This window comes from Oryza sativa, chromosome 8, assembly GCF_034140825.1.
Source record: "Oryza sativa Japonica Group chromosome 8, ASM3414082v1".
In the NCBI taxonomy this organism is placed as follows: domain Eukaryota; kingdom Viridiplantae; phylum Streptophyta; class Magnoliopsida; order Poales; family Poaceae; genus Oryza; species Oryza sativa.
The window spans coordinates 12500985-12518004 of record NC_089042.1 but is presented as its reverse complement, the minus strand read 5'-3'; the positions used below and the strand labels follow the sequence as shown (position 1 = coordinate 12518004).

The 17020-nt window shown below is 46.3% G+C and overlaps 1 long non-coding RNA gene across 1 annotated transcript; it reads left to right on the top strand.

Annotated features, from left to right (window-relative positions):
- Window positions 1–12246: 12246 nt before the first annotated feature.
- LOC107281812 (uncharacterized) lies at window positions 12247–15321 on the top strand. Its single transcript, XR_001547869.3, has 2 exons — window positions 12247–12794; window positions 14550–15321. It is a non-coding gene; the product is annotated as an uncharacterized lncRNA (long non-coding RNA).
- Window positions 15322–17020: the final 1699 nt, after the last annotated feature.

Below are 17020 nucleotides of genomic sequence, written 5' to 3'. Positions count from 1 at the left end.
TGCAGAGGGTATTGTCACAGCCTCTATTCGGGTACTTTCCAGTATCGCGACGCATGGTAGACATGATGTTGAGGCTGTGTCTTGTGGGTACAGTGGTACACCTCTGGCCAGAGTAAAACTATTCGAATAGCCGTGCCCGCGGTTATGGGCGAGTTGAGCAATGTTTTTCGTGATTAGTCCCACACCTCTCACCATAATTATAGATGTTATAACTGGTAATAATTTGCTTAGCTCCTGGTTTGGAGTTAGATCTGTACAGCCGGGTATGGTTTGTTCAGGATGGTTGGGCCTGTACAGCATGGGTGTGCTGTTCAGTGTTGATTAAAATTTCTGATTAATTACTCTACTGTTTTACTACTCTTAACTCTTTGCTAAATGCTGCTTTCGCAAATGAGCCTATATTATGCCATCCTTTGGTATCCTTGTGCACTTGCATATTTGCTGTGTGGCTTGCTGAGTATGTCATATGCTCACCTTGCAATAATCAATCAACCTCAGTTGAAGAAAAAGGATCCAGAAGGAGAAGACGTTTGGCTTATACCCCAGTTGAGCTGCCTGTGGGAGTGGAGCCGGAGCTTCGCTAGATTTTATTTTCCGCTGCAGTTTTCTTCATGGTGAGGACTAAGTGCCTCTTAAGTAAGTATTTATCGTTTTAGTTAATTTGATGAATCTGTATATTAAATTGTCAGTTTGTGTACCTCGGCTGATTCCTGGACGAGGATTTTATGCACAAATAAGTTCGGAAATTACTAGTGAATTTCCGGGCGTGACAAGTTGGTATCAGAGCCATCTCGACTGTAGGATAAGCCAAATGGTCAAACCTTAAGGACTAATTTTCCGAAAACATAATTTGTGAAAATTCCTCCTTTCTTCCTTATCTAGAATTCTTTGCAAATTGTTTCATTGTCTACTCTCCTCTCTCTTTCAACTTGAGTAGTTCTGAAAGTAGTTGTTGAAACTTGAAGACGCCAATGTGGTCTACTTGTGGAGGTTAAGTCAAGTGGATCGATGAATAAGAAGGTGATGGTCGATCTGAAGTGCCAAGTGGTCAAGATGGAATGAAGTTTGGATCCTACCTTAGAACCTATGCCGCCAAAGTATCTTTGAAGAATAGTTAGTAGGGTAGAACGTTTGTTGTTTGCTTGTGTGTAGGTATGGTTGCTTTCCCATCATTGGAGTAGTTCAATGATGAGTATGTAACTATACTAGGTTGCTTGCTTAATCAACTTGAACAATATAATGAACTACACACACCAGATCAGTGGTAACATGGTTAAGGTCTTAACTTTAGTGTAACCCCTCTCCTCCTATCTTCTCTAATCTGCAATAGATGGTGAACACTCGCGCCAGTGGAAGTGGAAACAATAATAATGAAGGGAACCCAACTCTTGCTCAAGTTCTGGCTCAACAGACTCAGTTAATGAACATGATGATACAGCAAATGCAGAACCAGCTCAACCAAGGGAACAACAATGCTCCACCGCCGCAGAACAAGCTAGCTGATTTTCTTCGTGTGAGGCCACCTACCTTTTCTAGCACTACTAACCCAGTGGAAGCAGGTGATTGGTTGCACACTATTGAGAAGAAGTTGGAATTGCTCCAGTGCACGGATCAGGAGAAAGTCGTGTTCGCTTCACATCAGTTGCAAGGACCTGCATCAGAATGGTGGGATCATTTCCGGATGAACAGAGCAGAAGGACAACCAATCACATGGGAAGAGTTTACCGAAGGATTCAAGAAGACACACATACCTGTAGGAGTTGTTGCTTTGAAGAAGCGTGAGTTCAGGGCATTGAAGCAAAAGGATCATACCGTGGCAGAGTATCTTCATGAGTTCAATCGTCTGGCACGTTATGCTCCAGAAGATGTGCGTACTGACGAGGAAAGGCAGGAGAAGTTCTTGGAAGGCTTAAAGGATGAACTGTCAGTTACGTTGATCTCTCATGACTATGCTGATTTTCAGCAGTTGGTTGACAAAGCAATTCGACTTGAAGACAAGAAGAACAGGATGGATAACCGTAAAAGGAGAATGACTGTATTCCAGGAGGCACAAGGTAGTAGCCAGAGGCAGTGTATCAAGCCACTCCAAATTGGTGAACCTTCTTCCGCTGGTCAAGGACAGTCGCAACAGTTGAACATCGGTGGTGAGATCAAATCAGAGACTAATGAAAGCAATAAAGTTAACATCGAGCAAGCTAATCAGCCGGTGCCAGTTCAGCAGGATCAGTCTCAGGAGAATAACAGTAGTGGAAGGGAGCAGCAGGTATGTTTCAACTGTTACAAGCCAGGCCACTTTGCAAGAGAGTGTCCGAAGCCGAAGCATCAGCAGCCGCAAGGTCAAGTCAACAACATTGTCGTCACAGGAGCCAATGCAGTGCCAGTTGCGTCTTCAAGAGTTGCGTCTTCAAGTGTTGCAGCTCAGCCACCAGTTTCAAAGCGGCAGCAGTTTTCATTAAAGCCTTAGAATAATTATCGGAGTTATGGAATAAGATAGACTGCAGTTTACCTATTCCCTTTTTCTTTCTAGCCGTTCCGAATCTCGGGACGAGATTCTTTGTAAGGGGGGTAGTTTGTCACATCCTGATTTTCGTTTCAGGATTTATAAATTATTTAATAAATTATTAATAGAATTTATATTAAATGTTCTTTAATTTACAAGTGAAGTTAAATGTGGGAAATAAAATTTCTTAAATCTAAAGCATGGATGGATTTAATTTTTATTAAATTCTCCATGATTAAGTCAACTCTCTGAAATTTTCTCGGATTTTTCGGAGCTCAATTCTTAAATGATACAAAGAACAGTTCAGTAATTATTTGATCATTAATGATCTAATGATAATTGTTAAGAGCTTTTCTTGTTTAAAATCCTTAAATTATAAATTGTTGTTTAAAAGGAATAATTAGAAATGATTTTAAAAGCTTAAAAGAGAAGATCTAATTTTTAATTTGCTAAATCTCAATATAAAATTGGGCTAGATAAAATTTTGTTAAATACTTTGCTTAATTCTATAATTCCTAGATTTTTCTGGGATTTATTTGAGCTAAGGAAGTATTTTTAATAAATGGAATTGCATTTAAGAAATAATTTAAATTGAAAAAGGTTTTTAAAAGTCTGTTTTGGCTTTGGGCAGAAAGCCGGCCCAAAACCTCTCTCCTTCTCTCTCTCTTCCCTCGGCCCAGTCCGGCCCAGGTCGCCGCCGCTCTCCTCTCTCTCTCGCTGTCGCTGACAGGTGGGCCCCACCTGTCAGTCTTGTCTTCTTCCTCCGGCCGCCGCCGCCCGAAACCCTAGCCGAGCCGCGCCGCCGTCGCTTTCCAATTCCGTCGCTCCTTTCCATCTCCGGCCGAATTGATAGAGGGGAAATGATCTTCTCGATCTCCTCTTCCTTTTCTCTTATAGAAACTCCGGTCAATTTCCTTTGGAAATAGGCGGATTCGAGTTTGATTCGGATTCGTTTTTCCCCAATCTTTCCTTCTCGTCGCCGGCCGCCGTGGGCCTTCGCCGCCGCCTCCTTGCACCTATATAAGGACCCCCGAGCTCTCCTCTACCCGTCGCCTCCCTTGCCTTCGCCCGCCGTCATGTGTAGCGCCCTAGCCCCGTGAGCTTTCGCGCCGCCGTCGTCGCCGCCGCTCCAGTCGTGCGCCGCCGTCGCTACGGTCGTCGTCGTCACTCGGGAAGGCCATCGTCGTGGTCGCCAAGTCGCCGCCATCCTCGTCCGCCCCTTCGCCGCCGCCGAAGACCGCCGGAGCTCCGTCACCGCCGTCAACCCGATCTCCGCCGCCGCTTCTTCCTCGTCGCCGGCGCTGTCCGTTGTTCCTCCGCCGCTTCTTTGGTCACCGGTGAGTTCGCCGCATCGCGCTCTACCCGTTGGTGCCCTCCGTTTGTGCCGAAGCGCCGTCGTTCGCCGGCAAGCTTGCGCTCCCGAGCCGCCGCCGGTGCTGACGTCATCGCTGCCGTCATCGCTGACGTCATCGTTGCCGTTCCCCGTGAGCCGGTCGTGGACCGTTCGATCTCGGCCGTCCGTTTTGGATAGGATCGATCTCGGCCGTCCGTTCCCGTGAACCGTCGCCCGTGCGCCCGGTCCACCGTGAACCCGAGCCCGCTGACGCAATAATCCTCTTTTCCTTTTCAAAAATAATTCATTATTGCGTCATAATTTAATTAAAATCTATATAAGTGTTTTAATCTGATTTAATCTTTAAAAATTCATAACTAATTCATCTTAACTCAGTTTAATGTGGTTCAAGTTGCAAAAGTTGTATAAAATAAAGATCTACATATTAAAATTTTCCATAAATTGAATTAAATTTATTTAATTCTTTTTAAATGGGCTTTAAATAGATTTAATCTTGTAAAATTCATAATAAATTCATTTGAAGTCAGAATGAGGCCGTTCAAGTCTCATAATTCATCTAAAATTATGATCTACATGTTTGTTTACTTTTTATGTATTGTTTATTTGGTTTTTATTAGTCTTTTTCTTTGTTTTGCGTGTTAGCTTGTCGTTTCCGTTGTTGTGAAGGTTCGCGAGTGCGCCGGAAGTATTCAAGAAGATTAATTGAAGACCGATTATTGCAAGGCAAGTCACACAGATCCTAAACACAATCCTTTGAGCATGTTGATCCTATATTTAAATTCTCTATTTATTTCAACTGTGCATTTATTTTCGAATGTCACTGGGTGGTGTGAATCTATTCCTTTGTTATGGCCTGTTTGCATTGATTACTTTAATCCTTGATACCTTGGGTTATTATAATTTGACTAGTTGAGCTTTATATATTGGTTCAGCTAGATATTAGATGTGATTGCTTAGCCATGCTTAGAAACATTAGCACACTATTGGGATAACTTATGATTCATTATTATTTAATGATGGTTTAATGATAGTTCACGATGGTTAATCGTGATTGGTTAATTAATTACTTGCCAACTAAAACTTGATAATGGTGGGTTGTGAGCACATGGTTTTGAGAGTCGTGCTCATGACAATTAAGGACCGGTTCGCTAGCTACTATTGTGAAACATTAACCGTGCCAACCACAAGCCAGCGTGGGCAACGGCTTTACCTTTTGTATAGCATGATTCATTGCGGAGCACCAGACTGAGAAGTGGCGGAGATAAGCCCACGGGGGTCGCTGGGGAGTCCATGCCTTGTTTTATAAGGGGGTGATTATGATCCAGGAATGGTGCACTGTGGTGAGTTGTGTTGTGCAGAGGGTATTGTCACAGCCTCTATTCGGGTACTTTCCAGTATCGCGACGCATGGTAGACATGATGTTGAGGCTGTGTCTTGTGGGTACAGTGGTACACCTCTGGCCAGAGTAAAACTATTCGAATAGCCGTGCCCGCGGTTATGGGCGAGTTGAGCAATGTTTTTCGTGATTAGTCCCACACCTCTCACCATAATTATAGATGTTATAACTGGTAATAATTTGCTTAGCTCCTGGTTTGGAGTTAGATCTGTACAGCCGGGTATGGTTGTTCAGGATGGTTGGGCCTGTACAGCATGGGTGTGCTGTTCAGTGTTGATTAAAATTTCTGATTAATTACTCTACTGTTTTACTACTCTTAACTCTTTGCTAAATGCTGCTTTCGCAAATGAGCCTATATTATGCCATCCTTTGGTATCCTTGTGCACTTGCATATTTGTTGTGTGGCTTGCTGAGTATGTCATATGCTCACCTTGCAATAATCAATCAACCTCAGTTGAAGAAAAAGGATCCAGAAGGAGAAGACGTTTGGCTTATACCCCAGTTGAGCTGCCTGTGGGAGTGGAGCCGGAGCTTCGCTAGATTTTATTTTCCGCTGCAGTTTTCTTCATGGTGAGGACTAAGTGCCTCTTAAGTAAGTATTTATCCTTTTAGTTAATTTGATGAATCTGTATATTAAATTGTCAGTTTGTGTACCTCGGCTGATTCCTGGACGAGGATTTTATGCACAAATAAATTCGGAAATTACTAGTGAATTTCCGGGCGTGACAGGGGTGGACGAGGACGGCGACGACTTGGCGATCCCGACGGTGGCCTTCCAGAGCGACGACGACGACCGGAGCGGCGGCGGCGCACGGCTGAACTCGCGGCGGCGACGGCGATGCAAGGGCTAACGCGGAGGCGGCGCTACAGGCGGCGGCGAGCTGAGGCGAGGGTGGCGGCGGATAGAAGAGGTCCCGGGGGTCCTTTTATAGGGGCTAGGCGGCGGCGATGGAGGTCCACGGCGGTCGGCGACGAGAAGGAAAGGTTAGGGTTAGAGGAGAGAGACGAATACGAATCAAACTCGAATCCGACGATTTCCAAACAAAATTAGACGAAGTTTCTATAAGAGAAAAGATAGAGGAGATCAAGGGGATCATTTCCCCTCTACCAATTTGACCGGATCGGGAAAGACGCGGCCGAATTTGGAAGGGGCTGCGGCGGCGCGAGGAGGAAGACGGCCCTGACAGGTGGGCCCCACCTGTCAGCGGGAGAGAGAGAGGAGAGCGGCGGCTGCGCACTGACTTGGGCTGGGGAGAGAGAGAGAGAGGGTTTTGGGCCGACTTTCGGCCCAAAGCCAAAACAGGGACTTTTAAAACCTTTTTCAATTTAAATTATTCATGAAATGCAATTCCATTTATTAAAAATACTTCCTTGGCTCAAATAAAGCCCAGAAAAATCTAGGAACTATAGAGTCAAATGAAGTATTTAATAAAATTTTATCTAGTACACTTTTATATTGGAATTTAGTATTTAAAATTAGATCTTTTCTTCTAGGCTTTTAAAATCATTTCTAATAATTCCAATTAAACATCAATTTATATATTTGGGGATTTTTAGGGTGTGACATAAATTTTATGTATAAATCAATAGTATTCATATTTGTAAGACATCTTACGATTTCAATAAAGTTGATTTCAGGTAAAGATTACGGTCAAAGTGTTCCTTCCCGACGATCCCTTACCACGACGACACCTAGCGTTGAAACCAATCCTCATGTCCCTTTACGCTGTCTTGACAAGGCCTCTGAGGAACCTAAGGGAACTTCGGCTACGGACGCCCTGAGCGGATAAGGCCTTGTCGGATCATGTAGAAACAAACGACCATGTAAGATCTGGTCATGTAAGAGTTCTCGCCGTGCGTATTAACCAAGCCGTGTAATCGGAAATTGAGTTTTCCAACTTCACGGCTGGGGGCTAGGGTCAGTGCTTTTTCAACCAAGGCAGGTCAAGGGTCCAAGAGCTTTATCCTCCGAGAACGTTTCTCCGACGACAAGGCTGGGGGCTAGGGAGAGTGTATGACTCAAGTGACTGATCAAAGTCGCAAAATGAGAAAACACTCATACACAACATATCCAGAGTAAGAGAACTTAGCTAGATAGATTTCTTTTCTATTTCACAAGTACCTCTTACAATTTGTAAATATTCCAAAATATATTACATGTTTCCTTGAGATATTTTCTACAGGACACAAAGACTACCAGGACGGCCAACGCCAATCCATGGACTGAAAGACCTTCTCGGCAAGCGGCGCCATCGACTGCGCCAGTTGGTCAATCTCTGCGGGAGTCCTCCGAGAACGCGAGAACCCTTCATGGAGGAACTCGAGCTGCAGCTGCGGGCGGTGATCTCGGATACAGGCCAGCACATGCCCTCCGGCATAGTGGCTCGACCGACGACACTCCTGCTTCAGGGCCTCGTCGATGCGCTTGCCGATCCCTTCGAGCTATGTGCAGGCCCCATTCAACCATGAGATGTACCCGGCCACCGACTCCTCGGGATTCCCGCGAGGAACTCGGAGCTCCCTACAGACTCCAGCCATTGCCATGCAGCAGCTCCTGAGTTACGAATTGAACCATACCTCGCGACCTCGGAGGGCTTCCACAGCCTGGTCTTTCTTCACTCCCGTCAAGGTCTTCTCGAGTTCGGCCACCTCAAACTTCGTCTTCCAGTATTGGATTCGACGATTTCGGTCGGCCAACGCACTCTCGAGGTCTGCCCAGCATGGAAAGGACTGAGTCAAGTTGTTCTTGTCTCCCGAGAACACAGCAAACTTAGTCAATCCGAACAAAAGAGTGAAGGAAGTAAAGCCAAAAATGCAAACCTAAGGACGTCATCGCCGTGTTCGTCTCCACGGACAGTCTTTGCGACATCCTCCTGCTGCACGTACGTCTCAAGTGCAAGTGCCGGGACGACCACCGGCATCTCAGGCTGCCCGTGCTGCTGGACATCCTCGATGTCGACATCTCTACAACGACAACAAAGTGCTCGGAATCACATGCTAAGAAAACAAAGGAAACAACTGCATACATAAAAGCAGTTCGAACCCGCAGAAGTTTTTACAGCATGTTTGTTAAGGGGTACAAGGCAAACAGAATCCTACTCTTCAAAAAGGGGGAGAACATACTCCCCCAAGTCACTGACTTCCTCCATCACGCCCTTGCGCGTGTCATCGGCAGCCCCCCGATCCAGAGCCCTTTTGAGGTCAAGGTCGGGATAGGCCAGCTTCACGCATGCGAGGACGTGGCACGCCCCAGTGTAGATCCCGTTGGACGTCTCCTCGCCGATCCTGGTTGCATGCTTGAAGGGGATCTCCTCCATCGCCGTAGCCAGCTCCACAAGCGAGGACGTCAGCGAGAACTCGTCGGGGTTCGCCGGGATGGTGATCGTGACGCCGCACTCCCCAGCAAGCTGGTGTAGGCTGGTGTAAGATACCCGCAACCAGCCGCGGATCTCTGACAAGTTGTTCTTGAGCTCCGACATCCGGTGCTCGAGTCCTTGTCGCTGCCTTTCGTTGCCAGCCACCAGCTCCCTCATCTTCAGGAGGTCCTCACGGGCCTCCACCAGGTCTCGTGCTGGCTTGTCGGCGCGTTGGTTAGCCGACGACGCTGCCGCCCTGGCCTCCTCGATCTCGGCCTGGAGCTCCCCCCAGGTGAGGGCATTAGCAGGCGGGCCCCGAGTGGGCACAAGGCCGCCGGCGGGGCCGCTTGGCGTCCCCTCCCGATCCCTAGTCACGACCACGACATCAGTCGAGGCTACTACAGGGGACGCGCTGGAGGCCGCCCCGGACCCATCCTGCGCCGCCTTCGCCCGCGCCGCCCTGCAAAGAATTTCCACTCTTTCATAAAATCAGGCGATCAAGGTTTCATGAATGAAAAGACTTCGGAAACATCTACTTACTTCTTGTCGATCGTCACCAGCCTCTGTCTTCGCTGAGGCGGGGGAGACGCGTCCGAGGCCTAAGCAAGATAACATCGTGTGAGGTCAAAACATTCCGACTACGCGCTAAAGAAAACCAGAGAGGCCTACCGACGGATTAGGCGCCTTCCGACGGGTCCCGAGTACAAAGGAGAATTTTCCTCCCCTTCTTCGGAACGTTGCTGCCGCTTGTGGTAGCAGCAGCAGCAACGTCGAACGCCTTATTCGCGACGCCCTCTTCGCGACGCCCTCTTTCAATGACGCTGCTGCCTGATGATCCGCAAGCGGCCCGATGACATCTGTCAAAGGGATAGCCTGCGTAACATGAAGTCACAATGCGATCCTGGAAGAAAAAGATAAAGGAGTCATTGAGTACACTCACGTTGATCGCGGCTTCGTGTTCGGCCGGACCCTTCTCGCAAAGAGGGACGGGGATGTCGCTCGCCATCGCAGGGCCACTGATCATCACCTGGCCGACGCGGCGTGCCACGGTGTCGCTATCCAAACCTGTAGATCGAGAACAGGAACTCGATAAGTCAGGGGAAACAGGCACATCCGGAACAAAATCTGGATTACAAGAAAAATACCCCGAGGAGAAACCCGGGTCGCGTCCTCCGGCCCAGAGTAGTCAAAGGCCGGGTGGGCAGCGACTTTGTACCCCGACAACCCCCGTACTCGGAGGTCATCGATGATGTCGATGAAAGATTGGAGGGAGGGAGTCAGGTCGGGTTTGGCGGTCCACTCAAGGATCTTGTCTGGTTGTTCTTCAAAGACAACAACAACAGGATCCGAGTTCTCTATCTAAAGATAGAACCATCTCGCTCGCCATTTGCTGCGAGAAGAGAGGCACTGGAAAGGGATATATCGCGACTTCAGGCCATCCATCCCGTAGTCGGAATCCGATACATCCGGATACCTTTTTGGGTTCCATCCAGCGCAACTCATAATAAAAATAGAAAAGATCAAGGAAAGGCTCTACCCCAATGTAGGCCTCACAAAGATAGGAGAAAATGCTAAGGAATGCGATTGAATTGGGGTTCAGCTGAAGCAAGGAAAGACCATAGAAGTTCAAGACGAGAAGAAGAAATTCGGAAGGCGGAGGAAGAAAACCACAAGAAATGTAATCTTCGACCGCAACCATACTGCCCAAGATGGGTTCGAGTTCAGTACCTCCTATCTCCCTCTGCATGGTCCCGCGAGCAGGGAGGGTGTCGTCGTCCTGCAACTTCTTCAGGGACGCTGTGGTGGAGGTGGACTTGTCGAGATCCATCGTCGCTGGAGGATCGCCGGGGAACAAAGCAAAGTGAAAGAGGCAAGCTAGGGTTTTCTCTGCGGGAGCGGAGAAGACGAAGGGTGCTTGAAGACTGGAGAGTTATGTGGCAAACGGACTTCAAAATGGATCCCCAAAACTCCTTTAAATAAGCCCACTACCGACGGTGCGTATTCCAAGGAAAGGAGAGAGATTGCCGTCGGAAAATTCTGGGTTGACTTCAATTTAAATTCACTCATGACCGTTGAACTTCGTACGATGTTGTCGATAACTCTTTGTCTCTACAGTTCTCACACCGAGATCGACCAGATGAGAACGACAACGATTCCGACAACAGAAGTCGTGATCGGTTGCATGAGTTCATATAAGCAGAAGTCAAGGGCTACTGCCAGGGTTACGGATAAGGTATACCCTACGTCCTTGGATATACGTTGTATACTGATATGGTATACCAGCGCGTATACGGATAGTTTCTGTATGCGTTAAGGAAATCTATCATGTAATAGATACAGAATCCACGGATGGAAGGAGTTCTACTCGGACAAGACTGGGTTTTTGCCATACCGTGTGGGGTTCGATATCTTCGAGTCCTACTTGGAGATCAACTGACCCACGATATAAAAGGGACCCCCTGGGCAGGACCTAAGGCATCGAATCTCACCGCCAACACATCCACCACAGCCTACGAAGCCGGAGCTTACAGGAGCCAAGTCACCGGGTGATCTAGTCGAACCAACTCGACTACGGTCTCGTCGGTATCATCGAGTTCTATTATTCCCTTTGTAATCTGTGATTTCCATCATATAATCCCATACAAACCGGATTAGAGGTATTACCTATCAAGGGGCCTGAACCAGTATAATCCTTGTCTTTCGTTTGCTTGATATCGTATTACGTAGATCCTCGTTCCAACGTACCCCAATACCCTCTATATTTTCACAATTACATTACTCTACTCTATGCAATGTAATTGTGAAAATATACTCATGTGTTGCTACCAGATAAAAATGCCTAAAGTTAAATTGATCGACACATCTAAATCGTGGCATATCAAAATTATATTTTTCTTATATTTTTCTTGTACTCTATCTATGGTTGTCCTCATTGGGAGCCCAAATTTGATTATAGCTATAATGATTTATTAGCGATCAAAATATATTTTACAGATAAAACATTTATATATGTGTTCTTAGTGAATTAAAAAACAATGCTGAAAACCAAACTACATAAAGAAAACTTTAAACTTATGTTTTAAAAATTAAATTAAAATTCAAAATTATATTAGAGAAAATATTTTTTCCATTTATCAATTGCATTTGAGGTCAAATATCTAGATATAGACAGTGAAAATAAATAGAAGTAGAGCAGATAGGGAAGGAAAAAGATCTGAAATTCGATGTGACAGGAACTTAAAATTTAAATTTTAAAATTTAAATTTTAGGCTGAGTTTAGTTCCAAAATTTTTCTTCAAACTTCCAACTTTTTCATCACATCAAAACTTTCCTACACACATAAACTTTCAATTTTTCCGTCGCATCGTTCCAATTTCAACCAAACTTTTAATTTTAACGTTAACTAAACACACCCTTAGTACTGGATCCAAACATCACATTACTCCTGTTTAGTGAGCATAATTTTGTAAAGAGGATGGATCCATATATACTCGTATGGTAGTAGGCTTGTTTGATCAAACCGATGCGACGCAGAGAGAGAGAGGTTGGGAAGCACAACAAGCAACTGATCCACCGATCCATACTCAGCCTTATCTCTTCATCGGTTCATCCGGTGCCTGTTGTCTCTTTCTTCTCTCTCACATACAGTCTCTCTCCTCTTGTTTTTTCTTCTTCTCTCCTCAGCGGCAGGCGCCCTCCATCTCCGTCCCTCCCCCCATGTCGGCGTTGCTCCCCGTACCCCCCAGTCGGCAGCGCCCTCCCCCGAGCTGACGACGCCGTTCCCTCGAGCCGGCGACTCAGCCGTGGCGCTTCCTCTCTCCCTATCCCTCTACGTGCGACCCCATGCCAAGGCAGTGGTCCGCGACGAGCCGGGGAGCTATGGCCGAGAGCAGCGACGGGCGGCGACGCCTCTCCGCCCCTCGCCTCCTCTCCCCTGCCATGGGGCTGCGGGAGGGCTCGACCGTGGCGGGCGGTGGCAGCAGGCGACGGCGCCCTCCCGGCAGGAGGGGAGGGGGCGAACAAGGGCGGTGCCCTTCCCTCCGCCGGATCCAGCGGGAGGGGAGGCGGCGGCAGCCCGTCGGCGTCCCAGCGGCGGTGGCGCCCTCCCCTCCGTTGGATCCAGCGGGAGGGGAGCCGGCGGCGGCCCGGCGTACCTGCGACGGCGGCACCCTCCCCTTCGATCTAGCTGTATGGGAATTTTTGGATAAAATTTGTGTGTATATGCTTCAGTTTTTCTTGTCTCTGATTCTATTTGTCTGATTCCGAGTGGGATTTAGGGAGGGGGGATTTGTGTAATGTGAGATTTGGGGAGGGGGGGGGGGGACGGGGACGGGCGATTGAATCGGACATGTGAGATTTTGGGAGGGGGGGGGGACGGGGACGGGCGATTGAATCGGACTTTCTTTTTTTTGGCTCGCGATTGGGATTCGAGGGCGGGGGCTGCTGGTGCGCACCGCCGACGGACGAAGGCGGTCCTGTGACGATTGTGATGATGTGGGATTTGAAGAGGAGGTGTGCTCAATGTGGGATTCTATTTGTGTGATATGGAATTCCGACTGGGATTTTAGGGGGGGAAGGGGGTGTCGGACGAAAAATCACCGCAAGGATATGTATGTATGAAGATATTAGCAGAGTTCTCTCTTTTATAAATCATCCCTTGGATTGAATAAATACGATACCTTGGAATACTTTTGAGTGAAATGTTACAATGGTGTATCCGTGCGTTTGAGGATTATTTCTGTAACTATAAATATACCATGGCTATTTCTACGCTATTGCTAGGAATTCATATTTCTAATGATGTCGTTTAAAAATAGTAACATGTACTCATGGTGACAACTCCTCTACACCCGTCTAGTTTTGTCGTGTCACTGATGGGAGGTTACGTCTTCACCATAGACTGCCTCTGCTAATGATGCGTGACCTCATCTTTGGCTCTTTGCCACTTACTGCCTCTGCTGGTTTCTTACGTCACCGCCAACAGATAGCTTTGCCCTCATGGTTGGCCGACACCGCTACTGTTTATGAGTGACCTCGTCTTTGCCATATGTTTCCTCTACTACTGCCAATAGGAATTCATGGCCATGAGCCTATCTCCTACACTCAAGCTTTCAATCAATTGTTATGCCCCACGAGGGTCACTAGCCGAGTATTTGCACTAGTCAGTATTCAATTATCACATTTACTTCGGTATATCCCACAAGAAATAACCACTTGGATCAGAAGCCACTCGGATAAGATGCACTTAGTCTACACCATCCGGGAGATTTGTCACTCGAGAGTAGATTAAAATGCATGCTACACGCTTAAGTTTTCAGGTGTGGTGGAGCTGTATGTCTTATAGGGACTTAAGCATACTCATTTTTGTGATATATGCACTGTGTTAACCTAATACCTTCAAAATTCCTTTGCTCGCTGCAAAAAAGAACTTTTTTATTAAAATTCATTGCTATGCACAGTAATTTTTAAAACTGGCCAATAGCATGCTTTCATGACTTCTCTAAAACTGGTTTTTTCTCCATAGAAGTCAGGTGTAATTTGGTATCATTTTTATGACGTGGTTGGCCTAGAGCTACATGCATTATATTATGTCACGGTTTGCCAAGTGCTATCGGGTTTATACCCATTATGGCTGCGTTCTTTTCAGGCTATTACTCCTCGTTTTCCGTTAGCACGCTTTTCAAACTACTAAACGGTGTATTTTTTTGTAAAAAGTTTCTATACGAAAGTTACTTAAAAAAATCATATTAGTCCATTTTTTTTAAAAAAAATAGCAGATACTTAATTAATCATGTGCTAATGGATCGCTCCGTTTTCCGTGAGCACTGTTGGGGGTGGGAAAGAACGCAGCCTATATATCGAGTTTATCTCGTTCTAGGTTTTCTTCTTCCCCTTTTGTATACAACTCGAAAGAAGTTAAACGGAGCTTTGTGCTGTTCGCAGGGTTGCTATGGAGGTTTGTACTGGTGTTTGGATCCACATGTCAAACAGATTTGCCTTGTGGTGGGAACTCTTCTTCCTCCACAACGATGAAGTGGCGCCGTTCTTTCAAATCATCTCCGGTGGGGTTGTTGCTACTGGTTTGATGTTGTCGACGTTTTAAGTCATGACTACGGTATTTGCATGACATGGGGATCGTTGGTACTAAAGTATATGCGAGATTGAGGTAGAGTATATGCGAGATTGAGGTAAAAGAGTCAGAGACAAGGATTTTTATACAGGTTCAGGCCCCTTCACAGGAAGGTAACGACCCTACTCCTGTTGGCCGAAGCTGGTATTGCTCTTTGTTCATCTGAATCACACAAGTACAATAATTGGGATAACCTATCTAGCTGTCGTTGACTTGGCGGTATGGATCACCAACACATAGTCGACGACAGGGCAGTCTTCCTCCTCAAGTACGAACTCATCGAGATCAGAGGTGGCGCTAGATCCCCCTTATCAGCCTCCGCAGGCACCAGATTGGATCTGTCTAGGCTAATATCTGATGTCGATGTTTGGCGGAATATTGGTTTGTTCTGGCTTATGTGTCCCCTCTCCTCCTAGGGGGTCTTGTATTCATACCCATAGATGTCCCCTTGTCCAAGTAGAACTAGGGAGATAAATATGGATACAATCCGAGTAGTCCTTATCGTTTCCAACTTGAACTCTATTTGTCCTACCTTATCCGGAACTCCTTCTATATACGAGGTACGATTCCATATAAGATTTGGTATATGGTGGGCCCTGCTGAGCTTAGTCGATTACTATTGGATATGTGCTATTCATAACCCTGATAGAAGCCTCCGACTTCAATGCAAATGATCGACTTGATGTTCTCAACCGAAGACCTTGGAATATCAGTTTTTGTGCTCGCTTAACCATTCTCGGACAACCGAGGAGGTGAGGAGAATGTGACTTAATTCCTTATCTTGCCGTAATCAAGAATTTGGATTGAAGTCAGAAAATTTTGTCTCAGCGGGTACAGCGTTACTTTATTCCGTAATCCTTGTCGAACTCCACCAACCATTCTCGAGTAATCGAGTAGTTATAAAGTCCGCGACAAAGCCCTGAAGTCTGACATTCCTGAAATCAAAACTCAAAACAAATTGTTAGATACAAATAGCCCCCGAGCGAACGCTCAAGGGTAACACGATATAATATGAATTTGAAAATTGAAAATAAATTGAATTTGCATGTGACAATAAAAGAGTATTCTAGCTAAAGCTGTACTCAATAATTGGAGTATGGTACACTTCCTAGCCCTCACCTGTCTTTATGGAAAAGTCATTTTTCCACAAAGGCAGCTTAAATCTTATAACAAACCAAGTTGAAGCTAACAAAATCCTAGCCCCTAGCCATGAAGTTGGGAAAGCCAATTCCCGATTACACGGCTTAGTTAATATGCATTTAGAATAGCGTAAAGGAATAATAGGACGACTTCAAGATAGGGCGATATAAGAAAAGGGGATCAACGGAAAAATATTGCACATACAAACACTTACAGAATTTGACGCAAATGGGTTGATGAGGTCACTACCACACAAGGCGAAGACCGAGTGTGTAGTTGTATTCAATAAATCATAGAGGTAGTGGGAGAATCGCTACGCCGCTGATGATCGAAGACCAGCTGTAATCATACCTCAACCACTAGGAGTTGAGGTGCGAGGACCGCTACGTCACTGGTCGAAAGACCAGTTGTAGTCATCGTCTAGACTAATAGAAGTTGAGTGATAGGTGGCGGAAGATTGCTATGACCGACTAGTCGACAACCAGGAGTAGGAATCTCTCGATCACCTATAGACAACTGATAGATGGCGAGAAATCGCTACAACCGACTGGTCGAAAACCAGGAGTAGGCATCTCTCAATCACCTGAAGAGAACTGATAGGTGGCAAGAAATCGCTACAACCGACTGGTCGAAAACTAGGAGGAGGCATCTCTGAATCACCTAAAGAGAACTAATAGGTGGAGAGAAATCACTACAACCGACTGGTCGAAAACCAGGAGTAGGCATCTCTCGACCACCTGAAGGCAACCGAAGTCGTCGACTAGTTTGTTGTCAGAGAATCCATCTCTTGAACCCATCTCGTCAAAACCTTGGAGCACCAAAATTCCCCTACCTGGCGCGCCACTGTCGACATTTTAGGTCATGATTATGGTATTTGCATGGTATGGGGGTCGTTGGTACCAGGGTATATGTGAGATTGAGGTAAAAGAGACATAGACAAGGATTTTTATACAGGTTTGGGCCCCTTCACAAGAAGGTAACAACCCTACTCCTATTGGCCGAAGCCGGTGTTGCTCTTTGTTCATCCGAATCATACAAGTACAATAATTGGGATAACCTATCTAGCTGTCGTTGACTTGGCGGCATGGATCACCAACACATAGTCGACGACAGGGTAGTCTTCCTCCTCAAGTACGAACTCGTC